Genomic DNA, 15,541 nt, shown 5'->3' with positions numbered 1-15,541 from the left:
AATCTTCTTATACAATAGGCCAGAAGTCAGTCAAATAGGTTGGACTAGTTCAGATAAGCACAGATCACTCAACTGGTAGGTTAAGAAGAAGAGGTGCTGACACTCGCTGAAAGGTAGGAAGAGTTAGATTTTGAGTTTAGGTCAGGTCTGAACTTTTTTGAATAATTTATACTCCCTGAGACTCAATTTTTCTGGTTATCAAATCAGAACCTTAATATCTGCCCTGATTGTCTAACATGGTTTCTTTCCTAAGAGTTAAAAAATGTGGATGTTAATTGCATAAAAGCTAGAATATTATACTGTTGCTAGTGCACAAAGTTTAAGGAGATATTCTCAGGGCCATGCCTGAGATGTTCTCAGGCCTCTCTCGTGTCACCCTCATCAGTCAGTCAGTTCAGTCGCTCAGTCGTGTCTGACTCTTTGCGACCCCATGAATCACAGCACGCCAGGCCTCCCTGTCCATCACCAGCTCCCGGAGTTCACTCAAACTCATGTCCATCAAGTCACTCTAGTTACTAGAAATCATTTCATTCAATAAATAATTAATAATTAATGATGGCAGGCTCTTGAAGCTCCATTAGTGTCCTGGGCATCATAAGGAATTGATGATTCTGCTTAGTGTGGAGATGGGCAGGTGGAGGGTCACACTCGTGATTCTAGAACCGTAAAGAGTCTTTCCTTTCCTGTGTTCTATACAAGTTTTGCATTTCTTTCTTTATCTGAATTCTAGACTTTATCGATGGACATGCTAGGGTTTGGGGATGTTATCTTTTCCATCAAAAGGACATCAGAAAGGTAGGAAATATACATTGAGTACTTACTGAGTGTCAAGTACTATGTGCTAGATACTTTACATGCATTTGTTCATTTAATCCTAAGAATATCACCATAAGGCAGGTCTTATTATCTTCATTTACAGATGAATCAACTGAAGAGATTAAATACATTTCCAACACACAACCAGTAAATGAATGTATCTGTCTCAGATGTTCAAGTTCAGTGTTCATTCTGTTAACCCATGTAGTTAATGAGGAGGAAGTGGAGGACTTCCTGTAAGTGTTGTTGGATGATTTTATACAAACACGTAGGTACCTAACGTTGGAGTGACTGTCGGCCGACAAAACCTAGATGGTATGTTAATAGGTGAGAAGGAAAGAGTGAGAATGAGACAGAGGAATAAAGTAGAAAAATCCTGAGAGACACACTCATGGTCCACGTTTCTCTGACTTCAGCCAGTCAATGGGAGGATTGGATAGAAGCAAGTCCCTTGAAAGATATTGACTTCAGAAAGGTTGACAGCGAATTCTTCTAACAGCTGTTTGCTGATGATTGCATCCAGAGGCAAAAAATGTGAGTGTAAATTATGTCTGAATGTTATGATATCAAAAAGAGAAAGGAAGGGAGGAAGAATGAATGAGGGAAAGAGACAATTTGGAATGCCCAGGACCATTCTCCATTTCCCTGTGGCTGTATTTTCCCTTGGTTACGAAGAGTAAAGAACCCTGATTACAGAAATGATTGAATTCTTTGTGCTCCTTCTCTTGCTGCTTGCCATCAGTGCTGAATCTTTTTTCTTTTCACACAAACACGCACATAAGCACACACCCCAACTCATCAACAAACCACGTTAAGTACTTAATGCCAAGTGCTGTGAAAGGCACAGTGGGAGGGACTCAGTCCGCGTTATTGAAGGTTCAGATATGTGCAGAGGCACAATGCCTTTTAGGGAAGCAATTGTGTGAGCGTTTTGTTCTGTTTGAGAATTTACAAAGTAGAGTACCCTTAACACCTATTTCAGTTAGATATGAATGCATTGAGTATAAAATTAAACTTCTCTCCAGTGGGGGTTGTTCAGCTAAGCAAGAGTGCCTCAGAATAAGTGTGACCCATGGGACTTGGTGCAAATTAGAGAGGTGGGAGACCAAAATATGGGTCGCATTTGCTTTAGTGGGAAGAAGGTGCTGGAGTGCTTTCGCAGAGCCAGTCTCAGGATAATTGGTAGCTCATCCACATGGCAGTGAACTTGGGAATGTTGAAGCCCTTCCCAGGCATTTCCTCTGCTCCTGGCATCAGTCTCCATATTTGGAAAGCATACCCAGTGGAATGGTAGTTTCCTAAGTTTTAGGTCCTGACTGCTTTCTTGAGAAACATTAGAATAATCTTTGTTCCAAATTGTCCTTCCATCCTGCTGCTAAAAATCCAACTAACTAACCACCTCACCAAAGATGTCGTGTTGGTTACATATCTACTAAGCTACTTTAAAGAAAAATTTCGGTGATAGTCTCTCTTGATATTACATCAGATCTATGAAATAAAAGAATAAAGAAAAGGAAAACTGTGGGAGGGAAGATGAGGATAGATGATGGACATCTTATCCCAAGTCGGCCAGGTGCAGAAGAGCCTTGCCTGAAGAGGCAGAAAACTGCACAGGGATGGATGCAAGCTTTGGAGTCAAATGGATACTTGGTGCTCAGCTTCTGGTTCTGTCCTGACTACTTGCGAGAATTTCCCAGCCCCACCCCAGTGTCTGCATTTGGAGTGTTCCTCATTCCTCATGTAATTAAAAAATATGTCATTATTATTGGGCTACCCTGGTGGCTCGGTGGTAAAGAATCCATCTGCCAATGCAGAAGACTTGGGTTCCATTGTTAGGTTGGGAAGATCCCTGGAGAAGGAAATGGCAACCCATTCCAGTATTCTTGCCTGGGAAATCCCACGGACAGAGGATCCTGGCAGGCTACAGCCCATAGGGGAGCAAAAGAGTCGGACACGACTTAGTGACTAAAACAACAATATTATTGCTATTATCTTATGTATTTCCCAAATGGTGATTTGTTGGTTGCTGCAGAAATCTCTCACTGCCCTAGGACCCTCAGAAATTCTTGCAGCTTAGACATTCTGGCCTCCAGCTACAGAAATGGGGCCGGGGAACTTGCCAATGGGTAGATACCTTGATTTCCCCAGTTGCCTTTCTGCAAGGTCTGAGTATATTTATGGTCAATAAACTACATAATCTACTAATAACCTGAAGAAGAAAGCCATTTACATGGTAGCAGTGGCTTGAGGTTACGAAACTGGAATTTGAGAAAGTGAAAGGAAATTTCCAGTGCCCTTGGATTTAGCCTGGAGCATCTCATCCAATCAGTCCATTCTAGAGGAGATCAATCCTGGATGTTCATTGGAGGGACTGATGCTAAAGCTGAAACTGCAATACTTTGGCCACCTCATGCGATGAGTTGACTCACTGGAAAAGACTCTGATGCTGGGAAAGGTTGGGGGCGGGAGGAGAAGGGGACGACAGAGAATGAGATGGCTGGATGGAATCACCGACTCTGTGGACATGAGTTTGAGTGTACTCCGGGAGTTGGTGATGGATAGGGAGGCCTGGCGTGCTGTGATTCATGGGGTCGCGGAGAGTCGGACACGACTGAGCGACTGAACTGAACTGAACTGATCTCAGCCACTGTTCCACGGATGGCCCTGCCAACATCAGAGGGGAGAATGACAAGATGCCTTCATCTTCAAGGCATCTCAGGGATGAATGGGCAAAATCAACAGCTGGAGAAATATTGATGTGTAAATCAGAGAGAAACCACTTATCTGTGAGCCTCGTGTTTGGTTTAGGGTTCTTTGGAGTTTGAAACAAGAAAGCTGACACTGTCTAGGGCACTCCCTGTAAGCGTGGGAAACCATAGGCTTTGGAGAACCCAGGACCTACAACCATGTGGGTTTATTTTTTCCACACACTGATAAGTTCTAGCTTTAATTCCTTCATGTATTTACTTTTTATTACTACCCCTACTCTGGGTGCCCATTAAACATAATACACAGGCTCACCCAACATCAGCAATAGCAACACAAACCATTGCTTGTACAGTTAATGGAAACCAAATGTCCCAGTAGCTTGCAAGTAACTCTACATATCATGTTTTTCTTTTCCCCACTGATTTAGGAATCTCTCTCCCTGAGCTAATTTTCTTCCCTGTTCACTCCATTCCCGACCCCATACATCTAGAGTCTAAAGGTCTTTTGTCAGCTGCACTTAAAGAGGCGTCCATCTCCTCCAGGGTGAACTGGCCTGCCTTGTTTCATTACTTAACATGGCCTTCCTCACAGATGGGGATATTGACCTTCTGAAATTCCTGCTGGAGATGAAATACCAACCCCAGCAGTCCACAGGAGAGTTAACAGACAGCTTCAGCACAGGCAGCCAGACCTCTCAGAGGGGTCAGATTATGAACTTGGGAAATTTTGGGGGGGATGGCTAAACGCAGAATATAACCCACATTATGATTGGCTCTTGGCACTGGGGGTGGGGGGAAGAGTCCAAGGTAGGGAATATCTCTGCCTTTGGTGAGAAGGAATTAGAAACTTTGAGCTTTTTCTGCAAAGCACATTAATGCTGTTGATTCTTCCTTGATGGAACTTTTTAGATGCTTTGTTCCCACTTTAACCAGCCTTGCACCTGGCCCTCATTTCAGTGGTCTTGGCAGTGAATAAGTTGGAACCACCATCTTTTTTTTAACCTCCTGTTTTCTTTTGCCCAGTTTCAGGCTTTTCTAGTAGTTTAAAATATTACGTGGATGATCAGTAAGACAGAAATTAGTAAGAAGTTTCCTGGGACATGAGGTATATGTCTCATTGTTATCAAAAGTGGGGTCCAGCTGCTCACCACTCAACAGCCTATAAAGAGGCAAGGATGGTAGAAAGGAAAGTTTGCTTTATTTCAGAGTCTGGCAACAGCGGGGGGTGGGGGTAGGGGAGGGCAGACTCCTTTCCAAACGCTGACTCCCTTCCCCACCATTGACAATCAGTGGGCAAGAACTTTCATAGGTGGGGGGAGGGGGCTACATGTAGAAACAGCACAGTCAGCTCTGACAGTCATTTTTAAATTGGGTGTTGGTGGTCTGACCAGCCTTATCTTGATTGTTTTAAGTTCAGTTAGTCTTTAGTTTCAGGGTCGCTTTATTCTCACTTCTTTGAGGCCAGTTCTCAGAATTATGGCAGCTTATGTCACTGCTTCTTGGCCTTTTGGCCAAGATCAGATGTAGTATGGGGGCTTCCCAGTTGGCGCAGTGATAAAGAATCTGCCTGCCAGTGCAGGAGACCCAAGAGACAGGTTCAATCCCTGGAATAGAAAGATCTCCTGGAGTAGGAAATGGCAACGCACTGCAGTATTCTTGCCTGGAAAATTCCATGGACAGAGGAGCATGGTGGGCTACAGTCCATGAGGTCACAAAGAGTCGGACACACCTGAACAACTAAGCACATGTCATGGCTACAGTCTTGTCCTTACATAGCTAACTTCTTCCACCTGGTGGGAATTTCAGTATCTATAAGACAGTTCACATGACATGGCTTAGAATATTACCTATAGCCCTTGAGGAGGAACTAAAGATCCTTGATTATAAAGAATAAACTATTATTTGGTCTTGTTGGACTGCTTTCCTTTGTTTCTGCATTTTCTCCCTTCTCTGGTTAAACTTATTCTTAAGCTAAAACTTTTCTATATGAAAGGGCAGGCTGAAGACACAGTTCGGGGAGGACCCTGCTCTACTTCACCATGACTTTACCGGGTCTTGAAGTTACCAAGTCAAGTCACTGGTGGGGGAGCCAGGAATATAGTTGAGAAATGTAGGTCCTCCATTCAACGAGAAAATATGCTCACATATTTATTGTTTTGTATCTAAACAAAGATTTTTAAGTTTATAAACATTCGGAAAAATCTGTAAATTTCATTGAATATATTGCTCAAGTGGTCTCTCGATCAGTTCAGTTTTTTCCCTTGGTCCCGTCTTTCGGATGCCTGGCCTTTGGTTATCTTTGTTACTTACTCCCTGATACAAAGAAGGGAAGGGTCCCAGAGAGGAGGAGAGATAAAAATATGACTCTATATTCTTTCCATTTTGGAATCTGTTAACATTTCTTGTGTATAGGAGATTGAAATTCTGGATAAAATGTGTTTGGGGGTGTTAATTAGGCTTGCATTCTTATTTTAACCTGGGACTCAGCGTAGGTTCTCAGCCTTCCATAAAAATAACTACTTTTTTACATTAAAAGCAGAATGTGAAAAAGCAATCATTTAAAGTTGAGTACTTCCAAGTTGTTGCGGCATTTGACCTGTTTGGAGGTTAAAGAAGAGAAATTATCTTTGAGAAATGGTAGGAAAGTGTCAAATTTGGTTCAAAAGTAGAATTTGAAAATATCCTATGAGAAAAATCTGACTATGGGGGCAGGGGGGCGGGGGCGAAGGGACAGGGAAAATTGGATCAGGCAGAAGTAGGATAAAATTGTGTCTTCGGCAGTAAACCTGTTCCTTTGGGGAAACAAATCTATTTCACTTGCCCAGTTTTCACGCTGACAGAATGGAGCAACGAGGTTGCTAACAGATGCTCTAGAACCGGTGTCTTGGCCTTGGGTTTGTGTGCCTCTAGGTGACTGTGTGGAGAAGGCAGTGGCAAGCCACTCCAGTACTCGTGCCTAGAAAATCCCATGGACGGAGGAGCCTGGTGGGCTGCAGTCTGTGGGGTCGCTAAGGGTCGGACACGACTTCACTTTCACTTTTCACTTTCATGCATTGGAGAAGGAAATGGCAGCCCACTCCGGTGTTCTTGCCTGGAGAATCCCAGGGACGGGGCAGCCTGGTGGGCTTCCGTCTATGGGGTCACACAGAGTTGGACACGACTGAAGTGACTCAGCAGCAGCTGCAGCAGCATTCCGGTAGTACAGTGTAATGGTTAAGAGTAGTCTAGAAAAAATCTAGACTTGAATTAATTTAATTATAATTATTAATTACTTTAAGTATGACTAGACTGTTTTACCTTTCTCATTTGTAAAATGGGAGTACTATTAATTTCATAGGATTAGTTATGAAAAATCCTTAGCTCTGTTACCAACATATAGGAATGTCTATTGAATATTATTATTACTATTATTATTTTATTATTGTAATAGAGAAAAACAAATCTGACTCTGTATTGAATCTGTTTCTTTTACTTTAACTTTGGTATTATATTGCTTTTAGTACAAGTTAAGAATGGCTTCCCTGGTAGCTCAGTTGATAAACAATCCACCTGCAACGCAGGAGACCTCGGTTTGATTCCTGGGTAAGGAAGATCCACTGGAGGAGTAAGCTACCTACTCCAGTGTTCTTGGGCTTCCTTTGTGGCTCAACTGGTAAAGAATCCGCCCCAAATGCAGGAGACCTGGGTTTGATCCCTGGGTTGGGAAGATCCCCTGGAGAAGAGAACGGCTCCCCTCTCCAGTATTCTGACCTGGAGAGTTCGATGGACTGTATAGTCCATGGGGTTGCAAAGAGTCAGACATGACTGAGAGACTTAAAAAAAATAGAATGTTGCCTATAGCCTGAAATTACTGGAAAACCCATTCTTAAGGCTCTGAACTTTAAAAGTATAACGTTTTTCACTCATATAGGTACAGAAAGTTGAAGAACAGAGAATAATATTTGTCTTGTTGGAGATTTATAGGAACAGTATGGCCTGACCTATATGGACAGCTGCAAGAAAAAAGGATTCAAACACCAAGAAGTTTGCAACAATCAGCCATACCTACTCCCCTTTTAGTATAAAAGAAACCTGAATTCTAACTTGGGTAAAAATGGTTCTTTGGGACACCAGTCCACCATCTTCTCAGTCTGCTGGCTCTCCAAAAAAGTTGCTTATCCTTGCCCCAACAACTTGTTTCTTGATTTATTGGCCTGTGGAGTGGTGAGCAGGATAGGCTTAGACTTGGTAACATTATTATTACTATTCTCTGCAATACCCCATTAGTCTGTCACATATGGAACACTGATGGATCAGCTAGCAAACCATGACCCCACATGCCAAACATTTTATATGCAGTGTGGCAGGATATTTTGAGAATTTAGTTGATGGTTTTCTTCCCTCCTCCTTCCCTTTTTTTGTTCAAACAGGTAGCAGATTACTTCTTAGGTACCCTAGTTGGTGGGTGCAAACCATGTGCTGTGCCATTAGACACAGCAAAAGTTCTCTAAGCGGATAAAAGGAGTGTCAGATCAAATGGAAAGATGCCTTAATAAATAATTCTGGTGGTACATGCGTGCTCAGTTGCATAAGTTGTCTCCAACTCTTTGCTACCCTATGGACTATAGCCTGCCAGGCTCCTCTGTCCAGGAGATTCTCCAGCAAGAATACTAGAGTGGGTTGCCATGCCCTCCACCAGGGCATCTTCCTGACCCAGGGATCAAACCCAAGTCTCCTACATTGCAGGCAGATTCTTTACCCACTGAGCCACCTGCGAAGCCCATCCTGGTGCTACATGCTCTCCATTACTCTATTTACCCAAGTCCAGAAAGTTAGGAAACTCAGTAGCTTTTTGGGGGATACATTTGGCAGCACTCATCATAAAAACAAACGAGAAAGTTCAGGAAATTTCTGCAGTTTCTGAGCTATGCTGCATAAACATTTCAGATGCCTAAACTTTGCTAGAATCTACTGTAGAAGCATTTGCAATATCCATTGTAAATCAACTATGCTTCAATAAAAAAATAACTTAAAATGTCCAGAATTTAGTAAGTGCTCACCTGATATTTTTTCTTTTTCCCCTAATTTGGCCAACTTGGTCCAATCTTTGTGCTTGCTTTGTCTGCAGGTTTCCTCCAGGCCCCAAGAGCTTGGTTTTCACTCAGCTTCACATGAGAAAGTAACTATAAGCCATTACAAGACTGCTTGGTCAACCTGACTGTGGTTCCCCAGTTGATTAGGATGGGGCTGTTCAGAACCCACTAAATTTTAGAGTCGAAAGCCCTTCTGGAAGTATTGAGGAGTGTGAGTAAGAAACCCTTGTGTTCAGCTCCCAGAAACCTTGGAATTGGCCCAGTTTGTGTCCTGGCTTCAGCCTAATTAAAGCCAGGAGGTCATTGATGGTGGTACTCCCTGATGATGCTTTGCAGTTCACTGAAGATGAAACGTCCGCAGGCCTTTCTGCTCTGGGAGGTCTGCTGGGCTAACCCATAATAAAAATAATAATAAAAAGGTATGGCGCACTTGCTGTGAGCTAGAGTTCTTGTCAGGCACTTGAGTGCCCATCACATTCCCATGAATAACACTATTATTGGATTTGAAGATGAGACAGATAGGCTAGGAGGGTCCGAGTCACTCACTAGGCTGCAGAGATGGGGCTGGAGCTGAGGTCTGCCCACCACCTCCAAGCAGGAAGCAACCTCTGGGGAGTGGGAGAGTTGACACAACCAGGATCAAAACCTGGCTCCCTCCTTCCCTAGCCGGTCCTCTTCCTGTTACATGGTGCTAAAGGCACTCTATATTTTGGATTATTAAACTGCAAGCAACTTATAAACCCACGCCATTTCACTCACCCTGCAGCTGGGAGTGATTAGCTTAGTACATGCCCTCCGGTCGGCACACAGAGTACAGGGAGCCCAGTTTTGCTCTCTCCAGCTCCGTCTCCTCCTGCAGCATCTCAACCTGGGTGCCCATCAGAGGTACAGGTTTACAGGCAAACGCTGATGCCCTCTGCGGACGAGGTAAATAAGAGTCTGGGGCAGGGCGGGGGCAGACACGAATGTTTTCTGAAAGCCCCAGGGGAGCCCCATGGCAGTTAGGGTTGGGCACCACGGACTGAGGCCTCACGGTGCAAGTCCTGAAGGTGGCTGTGGAAATGGCACGTCGTCTCAGTCCTGTATGTTTCAGTCACCATTGCAGAGGGAGAGATGGGGCCACGTCAATTGTTTTATGTAACACTTAGCACAGGGCCACGCATTGGGAATCTATGTATTTTGGATGCTAATCAGCTCAGTTGCTCAGTTATGTCTGACTCATTGTGAACCCACGGACTATAGTCTGCCAGGCTCCTCCATCCATGGGATTTTCCAGGCAAGAATACTGGATGGGGTTGCTATTTCCTCCTCCAGGGGAACTTCCTGACCCAGGGCTTGAACCTGTATCTCCTGAGTCTCAATTTTCTTTTCATTTGTAAAGTACCCATGTGGTGCAAAAATTCCACCTGCTAATGCAGGAGATACAGGAGACTTGGGTTTGATTTCTGGGTCAAGAAGATCCCCTCAGTCATGTCCGACTCTTTGCAACTCCATGGACTGCAGCATTCCAGGCTTCACTGTCCATCACCAACTCCTGGAGCTTGTTCAAGCTCATCAAGCTGGTGATGCCATCCAACCATCTCATCCTCTGCCATCCCCTTCTCCTCCTGCCTAATCAAAGTAATCAAACTGATCACATGAACCACAGCCTTGTCTAACTCAATGAAACTATGAGCCATGCCGTGTAGGGCCACCCAAGACGGCTGGGTCATAGTGGAGAGTTCTGACAAAACATGGTCCACTGGAGAAGGGAATGGCAAACCACTTCAGTATTGCTGCCTTGAGAACCCCATGGACAGTATGAAAAGGGTTACAGTCTATAGAGTCGCAGAGTCTGACACAACTGAGCACGTACATAGTTGATGTTAGTTTCAGGTGTATAACAAACGGATTCAGTTGTACATACACATATATATGTATATACATGTTCTTTTTCAGATTCTCTTCCACTATAGATTATTACAAGATATTGAGTATAGTTCCCTGTGCTATACAGGGTATTGTTATTGTTTATCTATTTCACATATATTAATAACAGTGTGTATCACTTGGTCCCAAGCTCCTAATTTATCCCTCCCCCTCTTTCCCCTTCAGTAATCATAAATGGTGATTGTATGATTTCTACCCCTTTTCTCCCTGTTTTTTTTTTTTTTTTACTATTTTTTTAATTTAATGATTTTTTTAAAACTATTTTTCAAAAGCAGTAACCTTGGTTTATAACACTATATAACTTTCATGGGTATAGCATTGTATTTCTACTGTATACACTGTGGCATGCTCAACACCAAAAGTTTAGTTTCCATCTCCCCTGTCTGCTTGGATGACTGGGTTCAGCTCCTCAGGTCCAGGGATTGGTGCTAAGCCTTCTGAGGGAAATGGCTTCCTGAGGACCCAGGATGAGGCCAGGAAGATGGGGGTACTTGATGTTCTTCTCCCAGTGAGGAGATTAGGACCCAAGAGGCAGAGGAAGGCCTGTCCCGGGCAGGGTCCCTTTGAGTCTCTCTCTGGAAGTTCAAGGCCTTGACCTCATATTAGAATTAATGGGGAGTTTAAAAAAAAAAAACAACCTTCGGGGAGCCTGATTAACACAAGCAAGCCAGGCCTGGGCATCAGCATTTAAAAACAAAACCTCCCAGGGATGCTCCTGTTCAGTGAGGGTTGAGGACCACTGCTCTGGCGCAGACTCTAAGTCCGCCCACAGGACTCCAGGCTGTCCTTCCCCTGGGGGCTCCTCCTCCTCTTCCACCTCCTGTGGGTCATTGGAGCTGGGTTCAAAGGGCTCCTCAGGACTGCTTTTTTGGCATAGCATCCTGTATTAGTCCTCCTGGTAGGGCCGCAAGAAGTTCCAAAGTCCACAGAAAAATCCCAGCTCGTGAAAGATTCTCCTCATATCTGTCAGCTCCCTGCTGACTGCACAGAACATTACTATGGGAGCTTTTTCTTTCTTCTTTTTTTTAATTCCAAGTTCCTGGCAGCCACTAAAAGTTCTCAAAGGCAGAAGCTGGCTTTGATAGACTGTCAGCGGAGCTGAAAATTGCAACTTTTAACAATTTTTAAAATCCTCACTTTTCTGGTCTGTCTTTTGCTTTGGATATGAGTGTTAGTTGCTCAGTGGTGTCTGACTCTTTGCGACCCCATGGACTGTAGCCCACCAGGCTCCTCTGTCTGTGGCATTGTCCATCAAGAATACTGGAGTGGGTTGCCATTTCCTTCTCCCGGGGAATCTTCCTGACCAGGAATCAAACCTGGGACTCCTGCACTGCAGGCAAATTCTTTACCATCTTTGCCTTTCTTTGGACAGCCTGCCAGATACGCACAGTGCACATCATGGGCCTGCGTGCCACCGTCCTCCCCTCCTCCAGCCCCTAGAAGTTAACGCAGGACTGCTGACACTGTGCCCCTCTCCACCATCACAGCCTGGCAATTTAAAAACTCTCACCATCCTGGTTCCGTCTGCTCCCTGGCTCAGCCCTTTGGCCTGACTCCACTGCCCGGGTCAAAAGTGTGGCCTCAGTGCCCAAGACAGGAGCCGCAGTGCCCAGAGGCTGTGCCTGCATCGCTTCGTTCTCCCCTTTTCCCCTTCTCCACTTCCTCCTCCAAAACCAGCCCTTCCTCTGCAAAGATAAAGCTCTCTTCTCAATTCTTGCATCCCCTTCCCTTGATTCCCATTTCCCTTTCTTCCTAATGCAGGCGGCCCTTTGTGAAGGGAGGGGGCGTGGGTTTTGCACAAATATTTGATCTTTTCCAATCTGCCCTCTGCACTCCCTGTCAGTTCCCGGGGCTGAAACCGCTCTGTTTGCTTTAGCTGGTAACAGGATACTGTTTTGAAAACTGATGCAGAAGTCCGATTACTTATGAATCCTGGCTTTATTTTGCATGAATGCTTTTCAAGGCCGACTATAGATTTATTTTTTCTTCGCTGCCAAGAATTATGCTGCCAGTGGGGGTGTGGTAGTGGGCGGGTGGGGCAGCCTAGAGATGCCTTTAACTTTTCACCCTGTGGACTGGAAATCTAGCAGCGCAGCACAGACCTGGTGAAACAAACTCGGCCTCTGTGTCGCTGGCAGTTTCCGTCAGGGAAGATTTCCCCCTCTCCCTCCAGGAAATGCCATTGTTTCACCCAAAATGTAATTCCACCTACTGAATAGTCTGCAGTCCCTGTTAGAAATCACCTGTTCAACATACTGGAGAAAGAATAGTGTATCAGTGAATCAATAAAAACAGAGTGAGAATAAAGGAAGCCCTTTAGGGAAGCCCTGGTCACTCAGCAATAAAGAATTTGCCTGCCAATGCAGGAGGTACAGGTTCGATCCCTGGGTTGGGAAGATCCCCTGGAGAAGGAAATGGCAACCCACTCCAGTATTCTTGCCTGGAGAATCCCACGGACAGAGGAGCCTGCCGGGCTACAGTCCATGGGGTTGCAAAAGAATCAGATCTGACTTAGGGACTAAACAACAACAAACTGATTGTTACTAAAAGGGTGGTTTGTGCCATGTGGTTTTAGTGTGAAAATGTAAGTTGCTCAATTGTGTCCAACTCTTTGCAACCCCATGGACTGTAGCCCGGCAGGCTCCTCTGTTCGTGGGTTTCTTCAGCAAGAATACTGGAGTAGGCTGCCATTTTATTCTCCAGGAGATCTTCCTGACCCAGGGATTGAACCCAGGTCTCCTGCACTGCAGGCAGATTCTCTACTGTCTGAACCACCAGGGAACCCCTATGTACTTCTAACATTGTGGCTAATCCCCACCACAGCTGTGTATGTCAGATATTATTCCCACTTCACAGGAGGTGAAACAGCGTGGTAACAGTGAGGGTCAGGTTTTTCAGAACAGCACCCACTTTAAATCTTTTCTCTCAATGTCAGACCAAAGGGTCTAACATATATAATTGTTTGGAAAATGTGACCTGATATCATATTTTTCTGTTGAAGTCACCCCCAAAGTGGTCAAGGAGCCTGTGGAAACATAGACCTCATAAAATTATGAACTGAGAGCTTTTGGTGAAGTTTGGAGGAGAATAAGCAATGGGGAAAGAAAGAGCCCTCTGCAAAAATTGGCCTAGAATCCAGACCTGAAAATGCTCCTGGTTAACCCAAACCTGCAGTAATAAGGGAAAGAGGAAATGAATTATGGGACAGCACAGTCACTATGGTGCTGTTCTCATGGATCACAGATATTTTAGAAAATATTAATTGGGGGAAACCTTGGAGCATAGTAAGTGAAAAGCGTGGCCTACAAAAATAAAGCTCCATAATTCCAACTTTATAAAAAATAGGAAAAAAAAAAAAAGGAAAGAAAGCCAGAAGCATTAATGGTAGTCATCATTAAGTAGTTATTGAAGAGAATATTTTTAAGGTTTTGAAGAATAGTTTCTATATGCTGAATAATGAATATGCGTACTTGTGAAAACCAGCAATCACCTGATAAAGGGACCATAAGCCAGGAAAGGCAAATACCATGGTTCAACGCTCATGGTTTCATTTGGGTTGTCAAGGAAGCACAACCCATCAACAAGGAGGTCTCGTGGTAAAAACTGTTCAAGCTGCAGCCTCGTGTAAGGAAATATATTCTTTGTCTTTCTTCCCCTTCCTTTCTCCAGTGAGACTGTTCATTACCACCCGGCCTTCTGACCTTTCTGCTCTTACAGAAGGATCAACCAACATGGATGTGCTGTGTGTCTGTGATTCAGATGGTTTGCACGTGCCTTTTCCCCCAGTCTCCTGAACTGTAGAACTAACTGGATATGAGACAGAAAGAAAACGAAGCAAAGAGATGGTCACCTAGGCAAGTCACGGTGCTGTGTAGCTGCCTTGAGGTCCCTAGAGGAAGCTCATTGTGGTCCAGAAACTCTGCTACAGTTGGAGTGCCCTTGCATTCTCCTGCACCCCCAGCTCTCCCAGGTACTGGCTCTTTTGGAAGCTGGTTGTGTGACTTTCCATCCAGGACATCATAGCCCATCAGGAACTCCTAGCAACCTGACACTCCATGGAGTGGCTGCCCTGGATGACAGTGAAGTCTGTCATGAAGAAATGATTTTCATGTTTTAGATTTTTGTTTTTATGTCGTTGTTAAGAGAAACTGAAAATCTATTTCCAAGTGCCTTAGAAAATGTAGAAGGGAATATAGTTCTTAGTTGTTTATGTTAATATAATTTTGTTAAATAAAGATAATTAGGGAACAGGAGTGAGGGCTTCCCTGGTGGCTCAGATGGTAAAGAATCCGCCTGCAATGTGTGAGAACTTGAGTTTGATCCCTGGGTCAGGAAGATCCCCTGGAGAAGGGCATGGCAACCCACTCCAGTATTCTTGCCTGGAGAATTCCGTGGACAGAGGAGCCTGGCTGGCTACAATCCATGGAGTTGCAAAGAGTCAGACATGACCAACTGAATTTCACTTTTGCTGCTGCTGCTGCTGCTAAGTCACTTCAGTCGTGTCCGACTCTGTGTGACCCCATAGACGGAAGCCCACCAGGCTCCCCGGTCCCTGGGATTCTCCTGGCAAGAACACTGGAGTGGGTTGCCATTTCCTTCTCCAATGTGTGAAAGTGGAAAGTGAAAAGTGAAAGTGAAGTCGCTCAGTCGTGTCCGACCCCTAGTGACCCCACGGACTGCAGCCCACCAGGCTCCTCCATCCATGGGATTTTCTAGGCAATAGTACTGGAGTGGCTTGCCATTGTCTTCTCCGGAATTTCACTTTTAGAAACTATAAAAAGGAATATAGATCTTAGTTGTTTATTTTAGTATAATTTTATTAAACAAAGATAATTAGGGAACAGGAGTAATATTTTCCTCTTGAATTTCAGAGGGCACTGATTGTGGAAAATTATCCAGGACCATGCATTTTTTATCTTAAATTATTATTTATGGAAACACTAAATGAAACCCTTGAGAGAAATAGTAGGTTTGAATGCTTAGAATACTTACGAGTTTTGCACAGAGGTCAATCAA

The sequence above is a fragment of the Moschus berezovskii genome, chromosome 15 (genome assembly GCF_049115385.1).
Source record: "Moschus berezovskii isolate FMDL1 chromosome 15, NW_MosBer_1.0, whole genome shotgun sequence".
NCBI lineage: Eukaryota > Metazoa > Chordata > Mammalia > Artiodactyla > Moschidae > Moschus > Moschus berezovskii.
This window is presented reverse-complemented; position numbering follows the sequence as displayed.